The sequence below is a fragment of the Lepisosteus platostomus genome, chromosome 19 (assembly GCF_059453375.1).
Source record: "Lepisosteus platostomus isolate fLepPlt1 chromosome 19, fLepPlt1.hap1, whole genome shotgun sequence".
Lineage (NCBI taxonomy): Eukaryota > Metazoa > Chordata > Actinopteri > Semionotiformes > Lepisosteidae > Lepisosteus > Lepisosteus platostomus.
The window spans coordinates 11,100,042-11,111,460 of NC_142629.1; the positions used below are offsets into that span (position 1 = coordinate 11,100,042).

The window sequence follows — 11,419 nt, forward strand, 5'->3', positions numbered from 1 at the left end:
TGTCTTTTATGCAGGTCTTATGGGTATAAGGTACAGTATGGACTAGTAAACACTGTGCTGGTTTAACAACATAACAACAACATCACTTTATTAGCCCTATACAATTTCTTGTATTAGGAATTCGTCTTTTTGCATACCCCAGCTTGCTCTCCATGAGATACAGACACAGAGAGAGAGAGAAGCTTGGGGTCAGAGCGCAGGGTCAGCCATCTTATATTTATAATCATTACCACAACACAATACTCCATACTTATGTACATAACGTTTCTCACAGGAGTCCCAGATGGCGCCTAAAGCAATTGATTTCCTGTATCTGAAACGTTTCACTACTCTCACTATTTTTTGTCATATGCACACTTGACAAGATCATATTTTCTTTTTATAAATTCGATAACAATCTAATTGTTATTCCTTTTGTGCAGACATCAAATGGAGATGATAGCATAATTCTTTGAACTTCTGTTTGGAGTTGTTCTAATTGACCTTTGCTGGTGTATGCTAAAAGAAATTCCTTTGGGTGAATAACTTTTTTTCAGTTTTTAAAGATACATTTATATAAGAAATAAGACTTAACAAGTTTAAAAAACATTTCAAGAATGACCAAAATGTTTGAAGTTAATATTCAAAAAGCAGTTACAGCATGTTTGCAATTATTAGTTCTGCAGCCACATACAGTACTAATTTCATCTTTCCAAAATGCCAGGCTGCAACTTGATTCAACTTTTTTGTTTTTCTGGTGTGTTGAAGGCACTGGACACTGAAGTACAGCCCAGAGCCTTAACTAGAATATATATATTTCCCAGCAGGGGGTAGTTCTTCCACATACTGTTAGTTTTCCTTTATATACCTTCTGTATCCATCTACTATGACCATTCTTTAAAGCTCTTTTAGAGTCTTAAACTGGTTTCATCAGGTACTACTAAAATTAATGTGGCAAAAGTTAGTTCATGAGATTTATATAAGATTTTTGAATCAACTAACAACTTAGAAACCATCTGAGCTAAATGGGACAAATGACCTCATAAAGGGTGAATATTATGTGCACTTCTTGTAAGGGCTCTCAGACAGCTCAGCTAATCAAGAAATGGACCATATGTGTGTTCCAACTGTCACAAAGAAAATGAGGAAAATAAAGCGCAATCCACACCCTTGAAACAAGCCAAAGTCCAGAACCAGGAAGATCCAGAAAGATAACAATAAAACACAACCAAGAAACAATGTTGAAAAACAGGCCAAATCCCAAAACCAGGTTAGTAATCCAAGAAGAAAAAAAAACCACCAGAAGCACAGAACAACAAACAGGGGGAAAAATATGCAAAAAGGAAACAATTCCAAAGAACAAAAGTAAGAAACAGGGTAACCAGGAAAGGAATAAAGACAAGAGGGAAACTACTATAACTAGGAAAAACTAAACTTTTTTTTTAATTCACTCACTCAATGTGAAGTAAACAATATTAAACACATCATGGTCAGAGAGCAGGGTTTAAATAAGCCTGAGGAGGGGAGGTATGGAGAGCTAGGGACACTAGGCTTACTGTAAGTACTGGTTACAGACATCTGCTTGGTCTGTGCCTCTGCTGCACAGCTGGAGTAGGTGCTAGAGGTTGGGGTGCCCTCTGGTGGTGAGATGGTTGAACCGTAACACTTCTATCAAAATCATAAACAAATCATATATCTGAATTAAGAATTATGATATTTGGCAAAGTGATAATTCCTTACACTTACATAGCACTGGACACTCCACTCAAAGGGCTTGAAACAAGAAATGAGGACTCCCCTCCTCCACAAAAAAATCTGCAGCACCCATCTCAATGATGTTACGGCAGCCATAGTGCACCAGTACGCTCACCACACAACAGCTATCGGTGGGGAGGAGAACAGAGTGATAAAGCCAATTCAGAGATGGGGATTATTAGGAGGTCATGATTGATAAAGGCCAATGGGAAATTTTGGCGAGGATGCCGGGGTAACACCTGTACACTTTTTGAGAAACGCACTGGAATTTTTAATGACCACAGAGAGTCAGGACCTTGGTTTTACAGCTCATCTGAAGGATGGCACCTTTTTACAATATAGTGTCCCCATCACTATACTGGGGGCATTGGAAACCACAAAGACCACAGGATGAGCGCCCACTACTGGCCCCACTAACACCACCATCCAGGTACTGGCCAGGCTCACACCTTTTTAATTCATATCTAGAGCCACAGCAATGATGTAATATCTTCCACTAGTTGCCTGTCATGGGTCAAATACATTTAAAGAATACTCGTTGTGCTTCAGTTGAAAAGCTCCTCTACATTAATAGTGGTTATTTTAAATGCTTGCACCATTAAAAATGGTCTCGTACTCACACAGACATTTTATCTCCATAAAATATTTTATTTATTTTAAAACGTGAACAACTCTATTACACGTAAAATTGTTTTCAAAGTATTTCATGCTGTTTTTATAATAATAGTCAAGGTGTAACACCTTGAGATAAGGCTGATTTTTTAAAAATTCTGAAATAAAATCAGGAAAAGGTCATGTTACGTCCCCAAAATGGCTCAGTCTAGGAGCGAATGGAGACTAACATATCAGCCAGGCTTTAACGTACGGAAATACACACAACTACAGATGCAGCCATTCAAAACGAGCTGGGTATGTTGCGTCCTACAGCGTTTTACCGAATGCAAATTAGATTATGTTAATAGTATCCGGAATCACCTTGTGAAACCGCCAGGTGGAGCTAATGAAGCTTAACCTCTCGTACAGCATTTGAGCTGTCATCAAAAATCCCGATCACTGCTGAGGGACAATCTTTATTCAATTAAGAATTTAAGTTGTATGCTCCTTAGACTTTTAAATTTAAACTGTGTATTACTGCATGTTAATCATTATAAATTAAAAATTTTGTATATTTTATGAAAGCAAGATTGCTCAGTTGGACAAAAGTACACAACCTACCACCTTTATCATACATATTTTAATTATGCAGAAATATTTTTTGCATCAAAATCAAAATTACCTAAGATATTACTAATAGTATTAATAATGAATGGCCTTGGAAACGATGTTAACTGAAAGTATTAACCTGGTCCACATTCTTTGTAAACGAAAATACTTTATTTTTTCATTTACAAAAAGTAACACCATAGTATTTTGTTGATCCGATCACATATTCGTTTCCAATCATACAAAGTAAGTTTTGAGAATCTCCAATTCACCATGTCCATAAACAATATTAAATAAGGAATAAATACATATTATATAAAATGTATATTGCTTTTATTGGTAGTTTAAAGAAAAAAATACACACCGGTATTCCATTTCTCCCTAAATATTTTAAGCATCAAAGTCTTACATGTGGTTATTTCAGAAACGTTTTTACGTGCTCCTTCGTATCGCATATTTACGAGCATCTCACACTGCCAACATCCACAAACTAATTAATCAATTGTCATTCCTCCTCACGCCCTTCCCTATCTATACCCTCTTACTCCACTCAGTCCCCGCTCATTATTGAGAATTACCCTTGGCTTTCTCTGGTGCGTGCTACTACTCTCGACCTGACTTTTGGCTACCCGACCAAGTTTACTCCTACTTTGACTGCGCCTCGTTTTTCGTGTTGGATTTGGATTCACTTGACCTGACTCTTTTGGCTACCCGACTTAGTTCTCTTGTTTCAACTTTTGCCTTTTGGGATTTAGATGTTAATTGGTTTCAATCGCTTTGAGTCTCAGCGCTGCATAGGGTCCAACCTGGTGCTCCTAACGCCATCTGCGACAGATTGTCTGTTTCCAGAGAATACAGATATTTTGAAGACTGGTAGGGAAATATTTTTACCTCATGGAAAATCAGCTTGTGTATGTGAACATGAATTCATTTTTTGTTACTGATTTTCAAAAGAATCCCCTTAATGGGAGAAAGTGTTGCACAAATATATCAATGAACAAAACTTCCAATGTTGGGGTTTTACCTTGTTACCTGCAGAATCAATGTGAAGTATCTTCAGATTCAGAAGATGCATCCAGTAATTTTGTAACTTGGTGCGACAAACCTGCAGAAAAGGGAAGAGACCCACCTGATCAGGAGCACCTTTCTTGTGAGACATGGACAACTGACTGTCCACACACATTGATAGATGAAAGGAGGGATCCAGTAGAACAGATAACATCTTCTTAGTGCACTTCTCACTGTACTGATTGTATTGTATGTATTGTACAATGGGATCCTGAGGCAAACGATCAGCATGGAGTCTCACAAGACAAGACACATTGCAGAGTTCTAGTAGGAGTTTTATAGCAGATGCACACTTCGGAAAACCCACAAGCTATCTCATCTGCAAGCTCTGTGAAGTTGGCCCCCTTACAAACAGCAACGGGGGTAACTTCACGGAGTTTCATCGCTTCATCGCTTCATCGGTGTCATTATTTTGGAAAGTTAAAATGGGAAACCTTAGCAAGAATTTTCTTAGTGTGTTATAAGCAATATGGGTATTTCCCAATTAGACTTGCACCAGCTTTCATGCAGCAAGTGCTGTTTGGAAAGATTCAGTCTCAGGAAGCTCATATTTTGTTTGTTTCCTGAAGTTAATTTTTCCTTCTGAAATAGACATTGTCCAAACTGCATATTAGATTTCACAAACGTGGACATCTCTGAGCTCACAGAAATACTAGCAAATCATTCATGTAAAAAGTAACCCTGGGCTGACAACATCAGGCAGATTGCTGTGGAACGTGCACACAAAGAATTCATACAAGAGTTTGTGATTGATATCTGGTCTGAAATCTTGAAATGTCTGAGGTTCACAGAATAAATGTTAAAAAAGGTTTATAAAGATTCTACACCAGATGCCAAAAAAGTAAGAAAGCTAATTCGTTAATTCGCTAAAGTGTAATTTTCTTACACTTTTCATTTCCCAAATGCCCTTCATGAATTTTCTGTAGCATCTGCTTCCTTAATGACATTGGTATCACAATTCTGCTACCTTTGCATATGATTCCATCCACAACTGTAAGTTCTGCCCGACAGCTCCAGTACTCAGTCACTTGTGGGTGGCAGTCATGCTTGTTTTCTGGCCATCCTTGTAGGATTACTTCTTTCAGCCTTTTCATTGCTTTGTCTTCTTTCCGGATAAGCTGTGTTATGCTGTCCGACACTGGTATTGCTGTTACTGGCATATTGTTCTACTGCCTCTGAGATCTTCTCTTGATGTCTAGATTTTTTATCTACTGCCCTTGACAGCGTGTCGTCGTAAACATCCATCTGCCTGGAGTGAATGTTACTATACTGTACGTCCAGGGTGTATCTCTGAAGTTTAATCATCATGTGTTGAATACATAGTGGACAGTCATTGAGAGTTTTTTTAAACAAAACTATCAATGGTTTGTGGTCTGTTTCAACCATCACAGCTTATCCCAATACAAACGGACGAAACCTTACACAAGTGAAAGTGATGCTCAACAACTCTTTTTCTATTTGCACATATCTTATCTCTGCTCCAGTAAGAGATTTCAATGTATATGCTACTGGCTGCCATGTTTCTTCATGCTTTTGTAATAGTACAGCTCCTAATCCATATTGTGAGGCATCTGATGAAATCTTGATTGGTTTATGTGGATTGTAGATCAACTGGGTCAGGAACATCTCTTGCTCACTGTTCCAACTCCATTCAACATTTTTCTCAGTCAGTTGTCTAAGAGGTGCTAATATTTCTGATAGATTAGGAATACAATTTGCAAGAAAATTAACCAAACCCATGAATCTCTGCACATATTTCTTGCACTGTGGCCTTGGTATATTTTCAATAGCAGATACTTTTGTTTTATCAAGACGAACTCCATCACTGCTCAGAAAAACTATGACTGTCAGTTCCTTTACTCCTATCATACATTTTTTCTTCAAATTTGCTGCTCTTGTAGCATCCAGAACTTTTTTCAGCCTTTCATCATGCTCTTCTTTTGAAGATCCCCACACAATGATGTCATCTATGGATGTGTCAACTCCATCCAGATGTTCAAAAATAATATGTATTGTTTTGTTGTAGACCTCTGGGGCTGATGCTATTCCAAAAGGCAATCTTAGAAATCGATATCTGCCAAAAAGGTTATTAACGTGCACAACTTGGAACTAGGTTAATCTAATTTTAGTTGCCAAAATTCAGAAGATGCATTTAATTTACTGAAATATTTTGCAATTGCAAACCGTGCCATAATTTCTTCCCTTGTTAGCAGTTTAAAATGTTCCCTCTTAACGGCTAGATTCAGGTCTCTGGGAATCTAAACATTTTCTTAATTTACCATTCTTCTTTTCTACAATAACCAGAGAGCTCACCTATTCAGTTTGTTCCTCAACTTTCTTGATCACATTCATGCTTTCCATTTTGTCCAGTTCCTCTTTCAGTTTGTCCTTTAGGGCGAAAGGAACCTTTTAGCAGGGGTAGATGACAGGAGTTACATTTTTGTCTATTCTTATCTTCTGCTCCCCGGGAAGACAACTGAGTCCTTTAAATAGAATACTATATTTTTGCAGCAGTGATTCATACTGTACTCTGCATTGCTCTCTATATTAATAGTAAGCACTCTCTCAATCAAGTTCATTTTCTCACATGCAAACATAAAATTGCCTATACATCTTTTGGCACAACTACAAATTATAGTAGGTATTTTCTGTTTTTGTACAGAACACTAGCCCTTTTAAAGGTATTTCCACTTTAAAGGTATTTCTAAATTCATTTTCAGGCATGATATTCACTTGTGCTCTCGTATCTAGTTTCAATGAAATTACTGTATTGTTCACTTGTACCAGGAAAATGCACTCTTTCTTTCACTTCAGTCAGTGTATCTACATAAAATTACTCAACTTCAGGTTCCTCTACTACAATATGCACCTGGGTTAGTTTTCCTTGCAATTTACAGCAGGGTGCAAATTGGATGTTCGTTCCACATTTCTTTACAAATTCTTTCATATGCTGGACATTCTCTAGGAGTGTGCTGTGATCCACAGCGTCCAAAAGCATGCTTTGTGCTATGCGCTTGTTTTTTATTTCCATTTTTTTATTTTTCTCAGTAATTGGAGTTTTCTCTTTGACTTGCGGTTTTTTTTGGTTTCCCCTGCCTTGCATATTGTACAGCTTTAGTTCGCGCTACTTAATGCTTTTTCCAAATCCAAATCTTGCTCTCTTAGCAATCTTTCCCTGAGTGCGTTATCTGGAATACCGCAGACAATCCTATCTTTTATTAGAGATTCTGTTAACTCTCCAAATTCATGTTTTACTCCGTGTTTGTAACTCAGTAAGATATTGATCAACCATTTCACCTGGTTTGTGTACACGTACAACTGAAGAATCTGTCTTTCATAAGTCACATTTCGTTTTGGAAAGCAGCATCTTGCAAATTTATCCAGTATGACAATATCTAACTTCACATGTTCTCCGGGTTCGAACTGAAAGTTGTTATAAATTTCCAGCGCTTCCTCTCCAATTATATGTAATAAAATGGATGGTTTCGTTGTATCGCTTTTTACATCCGCACCTATTGCAGATAAATATACTTTGAATCGCTGTTTAAATCGCTTCCAGTTTTCAGCAAGATTACCTGAGAACTGGAGACTGTGGGTGGCTGTAACTTCTCCATTTTCACCGGCGTTTTCTTTTTTTCTTTCTGTAGCCTGACAAAGAATAACCAGCACAGGACACAAATATATTTTTGGGGTTCTTTATTTCCAGGTAAGTATGGTGTCTGATCTGTTTTGTTAGTTTGGAAAATAATAAAAAAAAAACAATAGAAATGACATATAATGATATTTTTGCCTACACAAAATACAGTAGTGGTTCTTCCTACCATGAGGGAAAACATAAAAAAAACACATTTTAGTTTTACAGTTTCAACATTCCATCTAACCGTTATAAAATCGCATCTACACTGAACAAAAAAACAATTACATTACAGTTTAAATTTAAACAACACACCACGCAGCGCGTGCAGAAATAGGCTGCTCACAGGCTGCGCAGGTCACCTCTCAGCTCTACCCTCACTGAGAACTACATTACTTACAAGGATTATTAGTATAATACTTACAATTGCATACACTTAACAAATGGTGCTATACCCATTTCACCACTAAACATAAGTCTCTGTAAAGAATAAAGGAACATAAAATACAAGGAACGTGTGAAACTCATTACTTACAAATGAGTAAACAGATATTCCTAGCCCGAGTAGATGTCTAGAAACTGGCTACGGCCTCAGTCCACTCCGTTAAAATCTAATATCCATCTTGCTAATCTTGTCATAATCCTATGAAATACCCCTTTATACTCGTTAATACTTTTGATTTCATACCTCATTTAGGGTGTAAAAGTTTTTTTTTTAACTGTAACTCACTGCTTCCTAGTCCCTACTGCCCATGTGCAGAATGCTGAAATTAACTGGCAGGAACTAAAAGACACCGCGATCTAAGGGACACCGCCATCTAGTGGATTAGGCATAACAGACAGCTATTCACCACTAGCTCACATTTCTTTTTTATTAGTGTGTAGCAATTATTTCCTCCACACATTTACTTCAACTGCACCACTTCTAACGCCATGTCGTGTTTTTTGGGTTATTTTATATATAACTTAAACACAGTTGAACATAACACCAGGAAAAGCAATTTAACTTCACTTTTACTAAAACCGTTATAATGTGTAACAGGTCAGCCAAATTCTAACATTCTAGCTTACTCTAGGGAGTGTCTCACTATTACTAGACTAACTAAAACATAAGAGTTTGTTAAAACTACCTATCATGAGAAGTTTCTTAAAACAAATGGTTGAGTGCAGCAAAAAAAAAAGCGTAAGCAAGCAAGTAGAAGAATTACTAACAACAGTATACACTTGTCATTTTATTTTTAAGCTTATTTTTCTATACTTTAAAATCTAAATTTTCAGTTGTGTTCTGTAGAACATGTTCCTTAACAATGGATGTTTGGGTCTAGTATAATGTTATAATTGAGCATTCCTGGGTTTAACACATCATTTTCACAATTTTTGTGTAAAGCAGAAAAGACACGTGTTTCCTTGTGTGTGCAACAGAAGTAACTTGTAGACAGGTTGTTGCCTAATTTTTAAACATTGAGCAATTAGGAAGATTTAACAGTAAGATGTTCGCCTACTACTGGTTTACAGTTGGTTGTTGTAATCATTATTTCAGTATTTAATCATGAAAACACAAGCTTTCGGCCTATGCTTATCGAAAAATTAGAATATCGACATGAGTGGAATGACATGCATCCTATTAAGTACAGTCGAATACCTTCACCCAAATCCAATCCACAGTGAATGGCTTAGACCTGCATCTTGCGTGTAATGCACCAGGCTACATGAGTTCTAGAACACCCTATATAACTCACATGAGACGTTGATTTTCACGAAAAATATTGAATTTGCAACTGTATTTTTCATAGTTCTATGGGAATCCCAAGCCTTTTGGCAAAGTACCGAGAGTGAAAATAAACCTTGTGACAGATGAGTCAAGCAGAGACAAATGTCTTATTTTTTGTGTTGTTTTTGAAAAGGGCTTTACCCTTAATCACCAGTGTACAGTATAATGAAATGGGCAACAAAGAATGAAAGTACTTAGGCAAACGCTTAAGGGAATGCAACCCTCAGAATCCAGGAAACAGCTGCAGAATGTAACACTAGATGCTGCCGTAGCCAACAGAGTACAATCGCAGTTATGAAGTAGTCCTTTTTTCACATACAGTATGTGTTAGCTACATTATCTCAATAATAGTAATATAGTAATATGCAGTAATAAAGTGTCGCAATAATTTTCTATCTTAAATGCAATAATTATCTCCAAAAACTGAATATTTTTTTTCTCTGTGGCGCTAATGAGCTTCTGTACTGAACAAACCATTGCATGTGACTGCAAAGGAACAAGTAATAGGTTTATTCCATGCTGAAAAAAAGAAGAAAGAGAACACAACGTTTCGGCCGTGGAGCCTTCTTCAGGTGTGAGAGAGACAGGGCAGTAGGCAAAGGTAAAGTAGCAGGAGAACAAAGGTTGGGAGGGAGGAGGAGTGAGAGGCGGGAGCAGGGGACAAAAAGAGAGGCCAATCAAGAGGTGTGAAGTCAGAATGGGTGCAGAGAGGTGTGAAATAAAACTTCCAATGAATTGAGAAAATTTAAAAGAACAGTAGTCTGTCGTTAAGAGAAGGGAGAATGTGTGATCCTAGCTGAAGAATAATTTTGGTTTCGGTTTGGTTTCCCATGGATGTGCATGGAATAAACCTATTACTTGTTCCTTTGCAGCCTACGCATGCTGACGCAGCTACCCACCTGAACTACTATTGCATGTGACTATCCACTTACAAATAATAGTTTCATTGTACAGTAACACGATTACTTAAAAATATCCAGGCAACAAGAGACTACAGAATGTCCTCCAAATATATATCTTAATCAGTTATCAACGGAGTTTAAATGGGATAAACAGGATGGATGTTATGAAAAATGACAGGACTCAACGCAGATTAGTTACACTACAGTAGGGGAACATCTCCAGAATCCATGGAACTCCTGTGATCCATGCTGGTGGTTATTATGACTAAAGTTTTTCAAAGGCTCACATATCACATGGATTTCTATATAGTTGTAAACTAATCAGGATGTTTGCTGATTTTAATATTGCTGTTTATTAATTATATACTGTATTGCATAATAAAGTTAAATTTTTAGTATTTAAATTCACTCTTTACAAACATTGAAGACAGGAAATAAAAAGAAACATCCATGTGACTCAACTCACTAAACCTCCCTTTCAGCCACAAAAACAGTATGTAAATTCTTATTCAACATCACTCCACCCTACTGCAAAGAACAAACACATGCATCTGGTACTGTACAATACAACGTATTATAAGATTATCACATTATGGTAACCCACATGAGGTGGAGAAGATTAAGTGATAACAGGAGCTCCTTGTTTTTCCTCTGATCTTTCATAAAAAAAGAGACCACTTTTAGACCCTATAATGATGTAAGCATTCAAATCTTGAAGTATGCTCAACACTGCTTTAAAAAAAAAGCTTCCTATGACATTTATCAGACAAGTTCCAAGTAAGTTGCGTCAATAGTTCAACACCCACGTCTGTCTCCTTTCACAATTATGATCAAATGGAAACTTTACTGTATTTCCTTATACTTTCTTTCAGCCTTTGTTGTGCCCTGTCAGTTTGGTAGCACAACACAAAAAAATGTTTTGTGAAAGTTTTATTTTCTAACATTTTGTGTAAGAGCAGTTTGTTCATAAACTCAGCTAATTTAAAACAGAACATAGCTGGCACAGCATGTGATTGAGTCAGTAGTAAAAAGGCTTAGTGTTGGGAGTATATTAAATAACACTACATTCATATCAAATATACTGTATTGCTGTCTACTACAGTGAAT

The 11,419-nt window shown here is 36.9% G+C and overlaps 1 long non-coding RNA gene across 1 annotated transcript; it reads right to left on the bottom strand.

The window, feature by feature from the left end:
• Positions 1 to 2,584: 2,584 nt before the first annotated feature.
• LOC148645089 (uncharacterized) lies at positions 2,585 to 8,429 on the bottom strand. Its single transcript, XR_015928287.1, has 3 exons — positions 7,581 to 8,429; positions 6,319 to 6,393; positions 2,585 to 4,042 (listed from the first exon to the last, which is right to left on the bottom strand). It is a non-coding gene; the product is annotated as an uncharacterized LOC148645089 (long non-coding RNA).
• Positions 8,430 to 11,419: the final 2,990 nt, after the last annotated feature.